The sequence below is a fragment of the Leucoraja erinacea genome, unplaced genomic scaffold, assembly GCF_028641065.1.
Source record: "Leucoraja erinacea ecotype New England unplaced genomic scaffold, Leri_hhj_1 Leri_313S, whole genome shotgun sequence".
In the NCBI taxonomy this organism is placed as follows: domain Eukaryota; kingdom Metazoa; phylum Chordata; class Chondrichthyes; order Rajiformes; family Rajidae; genus Leucoraja; species Leucoraja erinaceus.
The window spans coordinates 106360-124528 of NW_026576214.1; the positions used below are offsets into that span (position 1 = coordinate 106360).

At 48.3% G+C, this 18169-nt stretch overlaps 1 protein-coding gene across 2 annotated transcripts in view; it reads right to left on the bottom strand.

Annotated features, from left to right (window-relative positions):
• The window catches only part of LOC129693497 (interferon-induced very large GTPase 1-like), a 50549-nt gene that overhangs the window by 11394 nt on the left and 20986 nt on the right, over positions 1-18169 (bottom strand). The window contains exon 2 of one of the 2 annotated variants that reach the window (XM_055630308.1): positions 5321-5428. The gene's annotated coding sequence lies outside the window, so the exon portion shown is untranslated. Of the gene's footprint in view, positions 1-5320; positions 7383-18169 lie in introns of those variants that run through there. The other variant, XM_055630307.1, reaches the window with a different exon arrangement.

Sequence of the window (18169 nt, forward strand, 5' to 3'; positions counted from 1 at the left end):
GCAGATTAAAAAGTGCAAGAACCTCAATGAGCTATTGCTGTTGGTGGCAGTCCCTGGGGGTTAGGCCACTCCTTGGGTCATCCCCCTCATCTCTTGGTGGACAGGGATGATTGTCTGCCCACAGGGTATCCCAGGTCTTGCTTGCTGGGGTGCGGTGTGTTCTCGAGCTTCATTAAACAATTTCTGAACCTGCCTAGGGTCTGGCCTTTTCCTGACCTCGTCCAGGCTGCTACATTGGTTTATTGTTGGTATTACTGTTGTTAGATTGTGAGATTGTGATTATCCCTTTATTTTAATGGAGGACGATTCAAGAGTCTGAAAGCGCCCTGAATCTGGTAGGATGTGCCTTCATGTGTGCGGACGGGATGTTGAAGGACAAGAAACCAAAGTGAAGAATTGGAATCCAAGATACCGAAGGGACATGATGCCTAAAAGCCAATTAATCGAATGGACACGACGCCTAAATTTGTTTAACTTTGTCCAATGCATTTGATAAAAGTTTTCTTTACAACTGACCCACTTATCCAGCCCGAAGGAAATCGCTGAGCGCAAAACGACCAGTACAGTCAGTGTTTAAGAGGGAACTGCAGATGCTGGAGAATCGAAGGTTACACAGAAAAGCTGGAGAAACTCAGCGGGTGCAGCAGCATCTATGGAGCGAAGGAAATAGGCAACGTTTCGGGCCGAAACCCTTCTTCAGACTGATCGGGGGTGGGGGTGGGTGGGGACAAGAAAGGGAAAAGGAGGAGTAGCCAGAAGGCTGGAGGGTGGGAGGAGATAGTAGGGGAGCTGAGGAAGGGGAGGAGACAGCAAGGACTAACAGAATTGGGAGAATTCGATGTTCATGCCCCGGGGGTGTAGACTCCCCAAACGGAATATGAGGTGCTGTTCTTCCAATTTCCGGTGCTGCTCGCTGTGGCCATGGAGGAGACCCAGGACAGAGAGGTCGGAGGCGGAGTGGGAGGGGTAGTTGAAGTGCTGAGCCACCGGGAGGTCAGCTTGGTTATTGCGGACCGAGCGGAGGTGTTCGGCGAAACGATCGCCCAACCTCCGCTTGGTCTCACCGATATAGATCTGCTGGCATCTAGAGCAGCGGACGCAATAGATGAGGTTGGAAGAGATGCAGGTAAACCTCTGTCGCACCTGGAACGACTGCTTGGGTCCTTGAACGGAGTCGAGGGGGGAGGCAAAGGGACAAGTGTTGCATCTCCTGCGGCCGCAAGGGAAAGTGCCCGGGGAGGGGGTGGACCGAGAGGGAAGGGAAGAATTGACAAGGGAGTTATGGAGGGAGCGGTCTTTGCGGAAGGCAGATATGGGGGGAGATGGGAAGATGTGGCGAGTAGTGGGGTCACGTTGGAGGTGGCGAAACTGACGGAGGATTATTTTTTTTTGTATGTGACGGCTGGTGGGGTGAAAGGTGAGGACTAGGGGGACTCGGCCCTTGTTGCGAGTGCGGGGATGGGGAGAGAGAGCAGTGTTGCGGGGTATGGAAGAGACCCTGGTGCGAGCCTCATTTATGGTGGAGGAGGGGAACCCCCGTTCCCTGAATAGTGAGGACATTTCAGATGTCCTGGTGTGGAACGCCTCATCCGTGGAGCAGATGCGGCGTAGACGGAGGAATTGGGAGTAGGGGATGGAGTCCTTACAGGAAGCAGGGTGGGAAGAAGTGTAGTCCAGATAGCCATGGGAGTCAGTGGGTTTATAGTGTATGTCGGTTAGAAGTCTATCACCTGCAATGGAGATAGTGAGGTCAAGGAATGGTAGGGAAGTGTCGGAAATGGTCCAGGTGTATTTCAGTGCCGGATGGAAATTAGTGGTGAAGTGGATGAAGTCAGTCAGTTGTGTGCGGGTGCAGGAGGTGGCACCAAAGCAGTCGTCGATGTAGCGGAGGTAGAGGTTGGGGATGGGGCCCTGGTATGTATTGAACAAGGATTGCTCGACGTAACCTACAAATAGGCAGGCATAGCTGGGGCCCATGCGTGTGCCCATAGCTACGCCTTGTATTTGGAGGAAGTGGGAGGAGTCGAACGCGAAGTTATTGAGGGTAAGGACCAGCTCCGCTAGGCGGAGGAGAGTGTCAGTGGCTGGGTATGGGTTGCTTCTCTGGTCGAGGAAGAACCGGAGGGCTGTGAGACCATCGTGGTGGGGGATGGAGGTGTATAGTGATTGGACGTCCATGGTGAAGATGAGGGGGTGAGGGCCTAGAGAATTGAATGCGCGGAGACGACGGAGAGTGTCTGAGGTGTCTTGGACATAGGTAGGGAGGGATTTAACCAAGGGTGATAGGATGGAGTCAAGGTATTTGGAAATGAGTTCGGTGGGGCACGAACAGGCGGAGACAATGGGTCTTCCGGGACAATCAGGTTTGTGGATTTTAGGGAGAAGGTAAAATCGGGCTGTGCGGGGCTGGGGAACGATGAGGTTGGAGGCTCGGTCGGGTAGGGCATTGGAGTGGATGAAGTTGGTGATGGTGCTGGAGATAGTGGCCTGGTGCTCGTCAGTGGGGTCATGGTCCAGGGGTAAGTAGGAGGAGGTGTCCGATAGTTGGCGCGTGGCCTCAGCTTTGTAGAGATCGGCGCGCCAGACTACCACGGCACCTCCCTTGTCAGCGGGTTTGATAACCAAATCTGGGTTGTTGCGGAGTGAGTCGATGGCAGAACGTTCCTGTGGTGAGAGATTGGAGTGAGACAGGGGAGTGGAGAAGTTGAGGCGGTTGATGTCGCGACGGCAGTTATTGATAAAAAGTTCTAAAGCCGGAAATTGGCCACGAGGGGGGTTCCACGAGGAGGGGGTGCGTTGGAGACGGGAAAAGGGGTCATCAGTGGGGGGCGAGGACTCCTTCCCATGGAAGAAAGCTGTGAGGCGGAGGCGACGGTAGAAGCGCTCCAAGTCGTGGTGGGCGCGGAATTCATTGAGGTGGGGACGGAGGGGGACAAAGGTAAGACCTCTGTTGAGGACGGACCGTTCGGTGTGGGAGAGGGGGAGGTCGGGGGGGATGGTGAACACTCGACAGGGATGGGGGTTGGGGCCGGAGGAAGGCAGGTGGGGGACGAGGCGATGTGTGGTGGGGGGGTGGTGGGTGGTCAGGGTCAGTGGGGGGGGTGAGAGGGCTGTGGTGTGGGTGGGGAAGGGCAGGGGCCACACAGTTAGAGGGGGTGGGGGGAGGAGACTCAGTCGAACTGCCACTGAGGTAGACCAGGCTGGGTCGACTGGCACTAGGACCCAGTGGAGTCAAACCCCGGAGAGTGGGAGTTAGCAGCGTGAGGGCTTCAGGCCCAGTGGAGAGTCCAGGCTCCAGGTAAGGTGACGGCTGTGGGTTGTTGGAGGGAGGTGCAGTGGCGGGGGTCAGCGGACCCGATGGTGAGAGTCCGGTGGCGCGGGTCAGCGGACCCGATGTCCGGCGTCGATGGTCGGTTGAGTCGGGGTCCGCGGGCGATGTGTGGGAGGTCCCGGTGGGTGGATGGTCGGCGCGGCGGCAAGGCTCGGCCAGCCCGGGGAGGCGACGAGATGAGCGGGGTGCGGTGCAGCGGCCATGCTGGGAAGGCCCCGGTCCCGCGGCGATGCCCGGTGGGTCGGGGTCGGGTCCGGCGGCGATGCCCGGAAGGTCGGGGTCGGGTCCGGCGGCGCTGCCCGGTAGGTCGGGTCCGGCGGCGTTGTTGGGGAGGCCCGGTGAGGCGGCGGCGTTGGGTAGGCCCGGTGCGGCGATGAGGCTAGGTTGTCCCAGAGAGCGGCGAGGGTCGGAGGAATCGGCGGGGAGAAGAAAGTCCGAGTTACCGTAGCGGCGAGGCTGGGCGTTATCGGTGGGCAGGCGAGGGTCGGCGGCGGCAGCATCAGCGCGGAGGTCGGTGAAGGCGGCGTCCTGGTGAGTGTTGAAGGCGCTCCTCGTGGCCAAGATGGCGTCGCGGGACTCGGGCAGGCGATGCAGGGCAGAGTCGGGGCCCGGAGTCTGCGGGTGTTGCGGGCCGTCGGGAGCGGCCTGGAGGCGGGATAATTTGAGGTCCTTGGTGTAGTTCAGATGGGCCAGGAATTGTTGATTGAAGCGGTGGATCTTCCGGCGGATAAAATATAATTGGGGTCCGTTGCAGGTCTGGGTAAGTGAGGCCTGAAGTTCAGGGAGTGTAGATGTGAGTTCCTGCTGATGCCGGCGCATCGCGGCCAGGGTGGACCTCAGTGCCCGGTTGGAGAATTGCTGGGTATGCCGGTGGATGGCCAGTCGGTACCGATGGTCCGGCTGCGGTCCAAACTGGGAGGTAGGGAACTGTAGCTGGAAGCCATGGGGTATGAGATGGAGGCGCAGGCAGGCCCCGAGGAAGCAGATGTGGCTGTGGTATCGAGTCTGGGTAAGAATGTGGTCGTACAGTTGGAGGGCAGGAGGGATCACAGATGGGGGACAGTTAGAGAGGAGGTTGTGAAACTGTCTCCGGAGAGAAGAGGAGAACTTCTTCAAGGTAGGCATATCTTGAAGAGATAACGCAGTAGAGTGTACACAGTGTTTAAAGAGGGAACTGCAGATGCTGGAGAATCGAAGGTCACATCACTGAACCAACACAGCGAGCTAATTTATTCTTAATAAAAGGTAGTGTATGCATTGTGGTAGTCAAAATTAATTGTTACAGTGTTACTGTTGGTGTAAATACCTATGAAACCAATTTGGATTATCATTTTGTTAAATCAACCGAAGGTTCCAATCACACGGGGTTTTATTTTATATTCAGGAAAGTCCAAAAGTGGTGAAGGAAAATTAAAAGTGACCCCCACCCTCCCGTCTCCCCCGGCCAGTGATGTGATGGACGCAGGGGTCTGGACCAATCGCTGAAAGGGGATCGGGCAAATCCCGTCCCTGGAGACATCGTCCTTACGGCATGGAGTCCGTTCGGGTTCGTGTCCTTTCAGCGTCGTGTCCATTTGGTTATTTGGCTTTTAGACGTTGTGTCCATTCAGTTATTTATTTATCGGTGTCGTTTCCATTCGGTATCTTGGCTTCCACTTCTTTGCTTCGGCTTCTCATCCTTCGATGTCCCGCGCCCCTTCATGCTTTTGTAATCATTGCCTGATGGAATCGAGGGAAGAGACCATGGTGCGAGTCGTCTTTGATTATGTTGGCTGTTTTCCTGAGGCAGCGGAAGTGTTAATATAGTCCATGATGGTTAGTCTGGTCTGTGTGATGGATTGGACAATATTCCCTACCCTCTGCAATATCTTATGGTCTTGGGCAGAGAAGTTTCCAAACCAAGTTGTGATCTATCTGGATAGAATGCTTTCTGCCATGTATCTTTTTTGAGACCATATCTGAAGGATTGTGTACAAACCTGGTCCTTACCTAATGAAATGTGCACTTTCTATAGAAGGAGTGCATTGATGATTCTCCAGACAGTTTCCTGGGGTAAAATCAGAGAATCCAGGAAGTGCTCAGCGGTTCAGGCAGCATCTATGGAGAGAGATACAGAGTCCAAGTTTCAGGTTTACACGGGTTTGTCACATGAAGAGAAATAGAGTAAAGCTGCCCTCTATTCTTGGTGTTCAAAAGACTGAGCGATCTTGCAGAAACTTGTGAAATTCTACCAGGCTTGATAGACTGGACACAGGGAGGAGGTTTCTCCTGGCTCTGGTACCCAGGGCCAGGGGCAGTGTTAGGTATGACATATAATTAGCATATGTGATGTCTTGTGCAAGGGACGCATGCACACGGGAGGCTCAAGGTGGCGTCCTGGAATAAAAAAGCTTGTTAATTAACTCCCGTGTCCGAGTGTTATTTTAAGTCCGTTCCAAGCACCCAAATACACAACGATTGGCGACGAGGATGAAAAAATAGAAAATAAAATAAAGAAAGAAAAAGGTTAAAAAAGCAGTTGTAATTGGAAACAAAATCTAATAGCGCCAAGCAAAAAGATTTGGCGGCAAATGGTTTTGAATTGGCGCCAAAGCAAAGAAAAGAAAGAATGTAACGGGAAGCAAGAGCGCAAGGAAGACAAGCGGGGCAATAAGTGTCACCGAAGAACGCAGTTGGAAGCTAGAAGCTATGGTGTCATCTTACTGGGAAAGTTTTCTAGGGCTGTGCAGCCGTCACCAACTTCGGGTGACTTCCAGGACCATGTAGCCCACGGCCAGCCCCAGTAGCCGCTACCGACGTCAGGTGAGGGCCTAGTACCGTGTACGCCACGGACTGGTCCGGTAAAGCCACCCACGAAAACCGAGTCTCCAGCCCGGTCGCCGGAGACGGCCAGGAGCGGAGAAAGCCCGGACGTGACAGAAAGTCCGGCCTCGAGGAAAGAGGGTCCGGTCGCGCGAGAGAAGCAGACAGGCCAAGCGAAGAGTCTGTCCGCACGAGAGAAGCGGGGACACAGCACTTACCCGGCCCCTGCTGGCGGGCCACAGTCCCGAAGGGTGGAGCAGTGGGGGCCAGCAGCTGAAACGAGCGGAGTAGCGGAGCAGCAGAGGGAAGCCACCGTGGTGAGAGCAGGCAAGCAAGTTGGCAGAGTAGCTGGGGCCGGCGACAGCGAGAACAGCAGCGAAGCTAGCGGCAGCCCGGTGAGGCCCGGAGGAGTCAGCTGCAGCAGCGGAGGTCCGGAGAGGTCAGCAGCAACAGTAACGGTGGGGACAGCCCGAGCGGTCGAGGAGGCACCAGAGCCCATAGGCCGACAAGCCAGACTTCACAGTTTGAATGTAATGCATTGTTCACTGTTATTAATAGTAAATCTGTGTGCATAGCAGGAATATGGTTTAAAATGTTTTAGTTGGCTATTAACATGAGATTTTGGTTTATTAGTATAAATCTATTATTAGATGAATTAGTAATAGTCAGAGGGCTGGATCATTTCTTAGAATGTAAAAGGATTAAGTACAGGGCTGAAAACACAGTGAGAGAACAGAATAGTGCACCTGAATAGCAACAGGTAGCGTGGCTATTCAAATTGTAGGAAAGTTGCCCCAGTTAGTTTCTGGGTGTAATTTTGAGAAATGGACTGAAGTCTTGGAGGCTTCTTTCATTTCCAATGATATCACTGCATAAAAACATAGAAACATAAAAACATAGAAAATAGGTGCAGGAGGAGGCCATTCGGCCCTTCGAGCCTGCACCGCCATTCGATATGATCATGGCTGATCATCCAACTCAGTATCCCGCACCTGCCTTCTCTCCATACCCCCTGATCCCTTTAGCCACAAGGGCCACATCCATCCTCCTCTCCCGCAGAGGAGAAGAAGAGAGCATGGTTCATATTAGGCTTAGGAAAAGAGGATTATCACACCTTATGTACGTTACTGCTGCCAGCAAAGCCCATGGATGAAACGTACGAGGAGTGTAACGAGGCATTAAGGGCTCATTTCTCGCCAAAACCTCCAAGGGCATCCAGAGGCAAGGAGCTAAAGAGGGCAGGGAGTCCTTCAAAGGACAAAGGTCAAGTGCAAAGGAACAAAGGTCAAGTGCAAAGGGACCAAGGTCAAGTGCAAAGGGGACAAAGGTCAAGTGCAAAGGGACAAAGGTCAGGTGCAAAGGGACACAGGTCAAATGCAAAGGGACAAAGGTCAAGTGCAAAGGGACAAAGGTCAAGTGCAAAGGGGACAAAGGTCAAGTGCAAAGGGACAAAGGTCAGGTGCAGAGGGACACAGGTCAAGTGCAAAGGGACAAAGGTTAAGTGCAAAGGGACAAAAGTCAAATGCAAAGGGACAAAGGTCAAGTGCAAAGGGACAAAAATCAAATGCAAAGGGACATTGCCATCCAGAGGGCAACCCTAACTATTCAAGCTGCATTTAGGGGTATGCAGGTATGGAGAGAGATCCAGAACAAACAGAAGGCAGCAGCAGTAATACAAGCAGCATTTAGAATACACAAAGTATACCATCCATACAGGGCAATGAGATTGGCAGCTATAATAGTACAAACCCATTATAGGGCACACCTTCAAATAGAAAGTGATCAGAAAACTTACATGAAGGTACCCAACAGAGTTGTGCTACTTCAGGCTGCCTACCGAGGAATGGTTGTTCGAAAGCAATTGCGGTGCATGCACAAATCTGCCAAGGTCATAGAGACTTATTATCAGTATTTCAAGAAACTACGCTGGTCTGCCACTGTGGAACAGCAACGATACAGAGCTTCCCAGATAAGTGATGTCCAAGTGAGGCATTATAATAGTTTGTGAAAAGCAGTGGTTTGTATTCAGGCCTTATACTGCGGGATCAAAGCCAGAGAATTGGTTGAGAAAGTCAAGGCAGAACGCCATATTAAGTCATTCATAAGGATGTGCATTACAAGAAAGCATTCCTTGATGCAAAAGGTGGCTGTAGTCACTCTGCAAGCTTCATTCTGTGGTTACCGATCAAGGACCATGCGACAAGCAGTCATTTCGATCCAGAGATGGTACAAAGCATGCAAAATAGGACATTCCCAGCTTGTGCAATATCAGTCAATGAGGGATGCAACCATTACCATTCAGGCTGCCCACAAGAGTATGGTGGTTAGGCAGTGGGTTAAGCAAAAGAGAGCTAGTGCAAAGGTTCAGTCAGTACTCCGTATGATTTGGTATTGGAAAGACTTCCGCAAACTGCACTACAATTGCTGTATATTTCAATCTCACTACATTGCTTATGAAGCAAGAAAACTATACAGAGCGCAAATGAAAGCCACTGTTGTATTACAAAGACAATATAGATCCTACTTCTTGATGAATAACCAGAAATGTGACTTAAGAAGACAAATAGATGAACAACAAAGGCTTAAACGATACAAAGAACGGTTAAGTAAATGTGTGACAATGAGCAAAAAGCTGTTAATAGAAAAGTCTAAAGAAGAGAGGCTTGCCGGCCGAGACAAAAGTATGCAGAACCAATTGCGATTAGGACACTTCACTATAGTCCAGCATGGAGCACCCTTCACTAAGCAATGGACAGATGGTTATGCATTGCAGAATCTCATTAAGCAGCAAGAGCGGATAAATACGCAGCGCCAGGAAATTAAGCGACAGAGAAAGCTGCTAGAAAACGAAAACCTGCAGCCAAGTGTCAGATCCCACCTACAAATAAGGAACAGAAACAGAGGAAAACAGAGCAAATGGAGCAGAGAATGAAATGTTAACTTTAGCAGAATATCAGGAACAGGTAGAAATCTGCAAATTAGATTATGACATTCAAAAAGGGAAGAGGTAGAGATACAGGCAGAGCTAGAGCGATTAGAAAGAGTGCTCAATGTACACATAAGGAAACGGAAAATAATAACACATAAAGCAAGGGGTAATGTATTTGGTTTAAGGAAGATGGGTGGAATGAAAACATTATAAGTGATATGATTAGATATGATTATTACAGTTATGAGGATGACTAATAATATAATTTTGCAACAGTGCATTAATCAATTATATTTTAGGTAAAGAGCATATACTGTAATTTGGATATGCTTATTACAGTTATGAGGATGTATTGTAAATTGACTGTAATAATACAATTGTGCTGTGTATGTAATAGAATTGGTGTTACCTGCCTCCAAGTTAAAGGGGGGGGGGGGGGGGGGGGGGAGTGTTAGGTATGACATATAATTAACATATGTGATGTCTTGTGCAAGAGACACATGCACAGGGGAGACTCAAGGTGACGTCCTGAAATAAAGAAGCACGTTAATTAACTCTTTAGATTCTGGAGTTTTGGTCTCCAAATCTGAGGAAAGACCTTCTTGCCATAGAGGGAGTACAGAGAATGTTCACCAGACTGATTCCTGGGATGTCAGGACTTTCATATGAAGAAACGACTGGATAGACTCGGCTTATACTCACTGGAATTTAGGAGATTGAGGGGGGATTTTATAGAATCTTACAAAATTCTTAAGGGGTTGGACAGGCTAGATGCAGTAAGATTGTTCCCGATGTTGGGGAAGTCCAAGACAAGGGGTCACAGTTTAAGGATAAGGGGGAAATCCTTTAGGACCGAGATGAAAAAAACATTTTTTACACAGAGTGGTGAATCTCTGGAACTCTGCCGCAGAGGGTAGTTGAGGCCAGTTCATTGGCTATGTTTAAGAGGGAGTTAATGTGGCCCTTGTGGCTAATGGGATCAGGGGGTATGGAGAGAAGGCAGGGATGGGATACTGAGTTGAATGATCAGCCATGATCATATTGAATGGCGGTGCAGAGTCGAAGGGCTGAATGGCCTACTCCTGCAACTATTTTTTATGTTTCTTTTCCTGAGGATTGGAGGGTAACTAATGTAACCTCATTTTTTAAAAAGGGAGGGAGAGAGAAAACGGGGAATTACAGACCAGTTAGTCTAACATCGGTAGTGGGGAAAATGCTAGAGTCAGTTATTAAAGTTAGGATAGCAGCACATTTGGAAAGTGGTGAAATCATTGGACAAAGTCAGCATGGATTTATGAAAGGTAAATCATGTCTGACGAATTTTGTAGAATTTTTTGAGGATGTAACTAGTAGAGTGGATAAGGGAGAACCAGTGGATGTGTTACATCTGGGCTTTCAGAAGGCTTTCGACAAGGTCCCACATCAGAGATTGGTATGCAACGAGATTAGTATGCAAGAGATTAGATGCAACTAGACCTGGGTGTCATGGTACACCAGTCATTGAAAGAAGCCATGCAGGTGCAGCAGGCAGTGAATAAAGCGAATGGTATGTTAGCATTCATAGCAAAAGGATTTGAGTATAGGAGCAGGGAGGTTCTACTGCAGTTGTACAGGGTCTTGGTGAGACCACACCTGGAGTATTGTGCACAGTTTTGGTCTCCCTAATCTGAGGAAAGACATTCTTGCCAGATGGAGTACAGAGATGGTTCACCAGACTGATTCCTGGGATGTCAGGACTTTCATATGAAGAAAGACTGGATAGACTCAGCTTGTACTCGCTAGAATTTAGAAGATTGAGGGGGGATAATAATAATAATAATAATAAATTTTATTTATGGCGCCTTTCAAGAGTCTCAAGGACACCTTACAAAAATTTAGCAGGTAGAGGAAAAACATGTAAGGGGAATGAAATAAATAGTAGAGACATGACTAGTACACAAAGTAAAGACAGAAATTCAATTCAAAACACAATATGAGGCAATTAATGCACAGATGAAAAGGGAGGGGGACGTGGGGCTAAGGATAGGCAGAGGTGAAGAGATGGGTTTTGAGGCGGGACTGGAAGATGGTGAGGGACACGGAATTGCAGATCAGTTGGGGGATGGAGTTCCGGAGCCTGGGGGCTACCCCGGAGAAGGCTCTGTCCCCAAAACTGCGGAGGTTGGACTTGTGGATGGAGAGGAGACCGGCTGATGTGGATCTGAGGGACCGTGAGGGTTGGTAGGGGGAGAGGAGGTCAGTGAGATTTGGGAGGGTCAGATGGTGGAGGGCTTTGTAGGTGAGGATCAGGATTTTGTAGGTGATCCGGTGGGAGATGGGAAGCCAGTGAAGTTGTTTGAGGACTGGAGTGATGTGATGCCAGGATTTGGTGTGGGTGATGAGTCGGGCGGCTGCGTTCTGGACCAGTTGGAGTCGGTTGATGTAGGTGGAGCTGATGCCAAGGAGAAGTGAGTTGCAATAGTCCAGTCGGGAGGAGATGAAGGCATGGATGAGTCTTTCAGCAGCGGGCGGGTGTGAGAAAGGGTCTGAGTTTGGCGATGTTGCGGAGATGAAAGAAGGAGGTTTTAATGACATGGCGGATGTGAGGCTCAAGGGAGAGGGTGGAATCAAAGATCACGCCAAGGTTGCGGGCCCTGGGGAAATGGGGAGACAGTGGTGCCGTCGATGGTGAGAGTGGGGTTATTGATTTTGCTGAGTGTGGCTTTGGAACCTATGAGGAGGAATTCTGTCTAATCGCTGTTGAGTTTGAGGAAGTTATGTTGCATCCAGGTTTTTATAGCTGACAAACAGGAGTTGATATGGGGGGGGGGGGGGGGGGGGGGGGGGGGTTGTGGGGGGATTTGGTGCTGAGGTAGATCTGGGTGTCATCGGCGTAACAGTGGAAGTCCAGGTTGAAGTGGCGGAGTATCTGACCAAGGGGGAGGAAGAGGAGGGGGCCGAGTACAGAGCCTTATATGGTTACGGAGCCTTATCTTATAGAACGGAGATCGTATAGAAACGTACAAAATTCTTAAGGGGTTGGTCAGGCTAGATGCAGGAAGATTGTTCCTGATGTTGGGGAAGTCCAGAACAAGGGGGTCACAGTTTAAGGATAAGGGGGAAGTCTTTTACATATGTGTCAATGATTGTCATGTTTGTATTTTTTAACTGGAGGAGATGTAACGGAATTTCGTTGCACAGTATTGTGCAATGACAATAAACGTATTCATTCATTCATTCATTTTAGGACCGAGATGAGAAAACATTTTTCACACAGGGAGTGGTGAATCTCTGGAATTCTCTGCCACAGAAGGTAGTTGAGGCCAGTTCATTGGCTATATTTAAGAGGGAGTTAGATGAGTCCCTTGTGGCTGAAAGGATCAGGGGGGCTTTATTTCACAGAGGCCCGGGACCATTGGAGAGTGTGGAGGTGGGTCAGGGCGGTGAGTACTTAAATCGGGCGCGGGGCTTTATTTCACAGAGGCCCGGGACCGTTGGAGAGCAGTGGAGGAGGGTCAGGGCTTTTTTTACCAAAATCCGTAACGTTCCACACTCCATAGGGAGGGTTCTGGTGGAAGCCGCTGATTGGTGGAAGCAGACTAGAGGAAGCAGCTGATTGGGTGCAACCTCAGGTTAGCATTTGTGCTTTCTGGTTAAAGGTGCAGTGCTTTAATAAGGGTACAGTGAGCCAAGGACACAGTGGGCTAAAGGTACAGTGGGCTAAAGGTACAGTGAGCCAAGGGCAGTAAAGGTACAGTGGGCTAAAGGTACAGTGCTTTTTGTTTATATAATAAAGGTGCAGTTTAAAGGTCACGAGGGAGCAGCTGTTGTGAGTCAGATACCTGCTGATTTCTCCCAGCAGTTTCTATTGTATTATACTGGTATCAGATCCAGGGTAAGGCGGGAGAATGACAGTCAGAGCAGTGTACTGTTCTGGATGTCAGATGTGGGAGGTCATGGTGTCGGATGGCCCTCCAGACATCCACATCTGCACCAGGTGCAGCGAGATGGGGCTCCTAAGGGACCGTATTAGGATCCTGGAGCAGCAGCTCGATGACCTCTGTCTGATCAGGGAGAGTGAGGAGATCATAGAGGGGAGTTATAGGGAGGTGGTCACTCCAAAACCACGGGAGAGAGACATGTGGGTCACGTTAAGGAAGGGCAAGGGGCAGAGGCAGGAACGAGTGAGTACTCCAATGTCGGTACACCTCGCAAATAAGTACTCCTGTTTGAGTACGGATGGGGGTGACAGCCTACCCGGGGGTAGCGAGAGCGGACGGGCCTCCAGCACAGAGACCGGCCCTGTTGCTCCAAAAGGTAGGGAAAAAAAGAGGGCAATAGTAGTTGGGGACTCTATTGTTAGGGGGTCGGATAGGCGATTCTGTGGACGCAGTGGGGAGACCAGGATGGTGGTCTGCCTCCCTGGTGCCAAGGTCTCGGACGTGTTTCAACGCATCCAAGATATCCTTAAATCAGAGGGAGAGGAGCCTGAGGTCGTGGTACATATAGGTACCAATGACATAGGTAAAAAAAGGAAGAGGTCCTGAAGGGAGGATTTAGGGAGTTGGGAGGAGAGTTCAGGAAAAGGACCAAAAAAGGTAACAATCTCAGGATTACTGCCTGAGCCACGCGACAGTGAGAGTAGGAATGGAGCGGGGTGGAGGATAAATGCGTGGCTGAAAGACTGGTGCAGAGGGCAGGGATTCAAGTTCCTGTATCATTGAGACTTCTTTTAGGGAAGGTGGGACCTGTACAGAAAGGATGGGTTGCACTTGAACCCGAGGGGGACCAATATCCTAGCGGGGAAATTTGCAAAGGCTGCTGGGGAGACTTTAAACTAGAATGGTTGGGGCGAGGGACTCAAATAGAGAAAGCTAGTAGACAGAATGGGAGGCAGGAAGCAGAAATGGGAAGCACTCGGACACAAGAGGAGAAAGAAAAAAAAAAGGAAATAAACAGAGAATAAGAGACGGGGGTTTTCTTAAATGTGCATATTTTAATGCTAGGAGCATTGTAAGAAAGGTGGATGAGCTTAGAGTCTGGATAGACACCTGGAAGTATGATGTTGTGGCGATCAGTGAAACATGGTTGCAGAAGGGTTGTGATTGGAAACTAAATATTCCAGGATTTCGGTGCTTCAGGTGTGATAGAATTGGAGGGGCAAGAGGTGGAGGTGTTGCATTACTAGTCAGGGAAGATATTACAGCAGTGCTTTGGCAGGATAGATTGGAGGACTCATCTAGGGAGGCTATTTGGGTGGAATTGAGAAGTGGGAAAGGTGTAGCAACACTTATAGGGGAACGAGAATTGGAAGAGCAAATATGTAAGGAGATAGCAGATATTAGTAGTAAGCACAAGGTAGTGATTGTGGGAGATTTCAACTTTCCACACATAGACTGGGAAACACATTCTGTAAGTGGGCTGGATGGGTTGGAGTTTGTAAAATGTGTGCAGGATAGTTTTTTGCAGCAATACATAGAGGTACCTACTAGAGGAGGGGCAGTGCTGGACCTCCTGTTAGGAAATGAGATGGGGCAGGTGGCGGAGGTATGCGTTGGGGAGCACTTCGGGTCCAGTGATCACAATACCATTAGTTTCAATATAATTATGGAGAGGGACAGAACTGGACCTAGGGTTGAGATTTTTGATTGGAGAAAGGCTAACTTTGATGAGATGCGAGATGATTTAAAAGGAGTGAACTGGGACATTTTGTTTTATGGGAAAGATGTAGATGAGAAATGGAGGACATTTATAGGGGAAATTTTAAGAGTACAGAATCTTTATGTTCTTGTTCGGTTGAAAGGAAACAGTAAAAATTGGAAAGAGCCCTGGTTTTCAAGGGAAATTGGACATCTTGTTCAGAAAAAGAGGGAGATATACAATAATTATAGGCAGCATGAAGTAAATGAGGTGCTTGAGGAGTATAAGGAATGTAAAAAGAATCTTAAGAAAGAAATTAGAAAAGCTAAAAGAAGATATGAGGTTGCTTTGGCAAGTAAGGTGAAAGTAAATCCAAAGGGTTTCTACAGCTATATTAATAGCAAAAGGATAACAAGGGATAAAATTGGTCCATTGGAGAGACAGAGTGGACAGCTATCTGCAGAGCCAAAAGAGATGGGGGAGATATTGAACAATTTTTTTTCTTCGGTATTCACCAAGGAGAAGGATATTGAATTATGTGAGGTAAGGGAAACTAGTAGAGTAGCTATGGATACTATGAGGTTCAAAGTAAAAGAAGTACTGACACTTTTGAAAAATATAAAAGTGGATAAGTCTCCAGGTCCTGACAGGATATTCCCTAGGACATTGAGAGAAGTTAGTGTAGAAATAGCCGGGGCTATGACAGAAATATTTCAAATGTCATTAGAAACGGGAATAGTCCCCGAGGATTGGCGTACTGCGCATGTTGTTCCATTGTTTAAAAAGGGTTCTAAGAGTAAACCTAGCAATTATAGACCTGTTAGTTTGACTTCAGTGGTGGGCAAATTAATGGAAAAGATACTTAGAGATAATATATATAAGCATCTGGATAAACAGGGTCTGATTAGGAACGGTCAACATGGATTTGTGCCTGGAAGGTCATGTTTGACTAATCTTCTTGATTTTTTTGAAGAGGTTACTAGGGAAATTGACGAGGGTAAAGCAGTGGATGTTGTCTATATGGACTTTAGTAAGGCCTTTGACAAGGTTCCTCATGGAAGGTTGGTTAAGAAGGTTCAACTGTTGGGTATAAATGCAGGAATAGCAAGATGGATTCAACAGTGGCTGAATGGGAGAAGCCAGAGGGTAATGGTGGATGGCTGGTTATCGGGTTGGAGGCAGGTGACTAGTGGGGTGCCTCAGGGATCTGTGTTGGGTCCTTTGTTGTTTGTCATGTACATCAATGATCTGGATGAAGGTGTGGTAAATTGGATTAGTAAGTATGCAGATGATACCAAGATAGGGGGTGTTGTGGATAATGAAGAGGATTTCCAAAGTCTACAGAGTGATTTAGGCCATTTGGAAAAATGGGCTGAAAGATGGCAGATGGAGTTTAATGCTGATAAATGTGAGGTGCTACACCTTGGCAGGACAAATCAAAATAGGACGTACATGGTAAATGGTAGGGAATTGAAGAATACAGTTGAACAGAGGGATCTGGGTATAACCGTGCATAGTTCCTTGAAGGTGGAATCTCATATAGATAGGGTGGTAAAGAAAGCTTTTGGTATGCTAGCCTTTATAAATCAGAGCATTGAGTATAGAAGCTGGGATGTAATGTTAAAATTGTACAAGGCATTGGTGAGACCAAATCTGGAGTATGGTGTACAATTTTGGTCGCCCAATTATAGGAAGGATGTCAACAAAATAGAGAGAGTACAGAGGAGATTTACTAGAATGTTGCCTGGGTTTCAACAACTAAGTTACAGAGATAGGTTGAATAAGTTAGGTCTTTATTCTCTGGAGCGCAGAAGGTTAAGGGGGGACTTGATAGAGGTCTTTAAAATGATGAGAGGGATAGACAGAGTTGATGTGGACAAGCTTTTCCCTTTGAGAATAGGGAAGATTCAAACAAGAGGACATGACTTCAGAATTAAGGGACAGAAGTTTAGGGGTAATATGAGGGGGAACTTCTTTACTCAGAGAGTGGTAACGGTGTGGAATGAGCTTCCAGTGGAAGTGGTGGAGGCAGGTTCATTGGTATCATTTAAAAATAAATTGGATAGGCATATGGACGAGAAGAGAATGGAAGGTTATGGTATGAGTGCAGGCAGGTGGGACTAAGGGAAAAAAAGTTGTTCGGCATGGACTTGTAGGGCCGAGATGGCCTGTTTCCGTGCTATAATTGTTATATGGTTATATGGTATGAGGTTATATGGTTTATATGGTATACAGGATACTGAGTTGGATGATCAGCCATGATCATATTGAATGGCAGTGCAGGCTCGAAGGGCTGAATGGCCTACTCTTGCACCTATTTTCTATGTATGTTTCTATGTAACTCCCGTTATTTTAAGTCAGTTCCAAACACCCAAATACACAACAGGCACAATCTCAGTATAAGGGTGGGGTATAAATGACTGAGTTGAGGGGTAACATTTTGCCTTATGACAGTTCTTGGCAATTATGGAAAGTTAAAATCCCCTACTAGGACAACCTTATTAGTCCTGCAGCTGTCTGCAACCCCCTGGCATATTTGCTCTTCTAATTCCCGTTTACTATTTGGGGGTCTGTCGTACATTCTGAACAAGGTGTACATTGAGCTGCCAGCTATGTCCTCAATCAGGTTTCTGTAATGGCTACAATCACATGTATCTATCCATGCCCAGAGTTCTTCTGCCTTAACCTGTTAGGCCATTCACATTAAAATACCATCAGTACAGTTCAAACCAACAGTCTTTTCTCCCTCCCTGCCTATTCTGTCCACTGAACTTTCTTTCATCACCATCTTTACTGATTTCCAGACTCTCATCTGCCTCGATATGGCATAGGATCCCACTCTCTTACCAATCTAGTTTAAACCCACCCGTGTAGTACTAGGCAACCTGCCTGCCAGGATTTTGGTCCACCTCCAGTTAAGATAGGAAGATCCTTGTATTCACTGTAGTTTAGAAGGATGAGGGGATACATAGAAACTTATAAAAGGATTGGACAAGCTAGATGCAGGAAAAATGTTCCCAATGTTGGGCGAGTCCAGAACCAGGGGCCACAGTCTTAGAATAAAGGGGAGGTCATTTAAGCCCAAAGATTATAGAGGAACAAGATAAACCACTCGACGAAAAAGCTGTAGTACGGTCATGGGCTCATGGGTAATTTGTGGCGCGCCATTTTGGGAATCATAGATATTCGGGTTTTTTTTTTAATGGGCATCTGTCATGGCGCCCACATCTACACGCAAAGCGAGCCATGCTGCTACAGTGCACGAATCGCCAATGTAAGCGATTCAAGCACTTTATAGCAGTCTTTCTTCAGGTTCCCCACTAAAGACGAAAGGTAAGAAAAAAATTATACCTTTCTGCCTTGAGGCCGATCTCTTCCTATAGCTCAGATCGTGGAGCCGGGGGTCGCCAGAAGAATTGCTCCGATCGCTGGCCCGCGGGCTATAACACCCTGAAGCCGTGGTGTGTGGAGCTTCTAGTCGCGGGGGC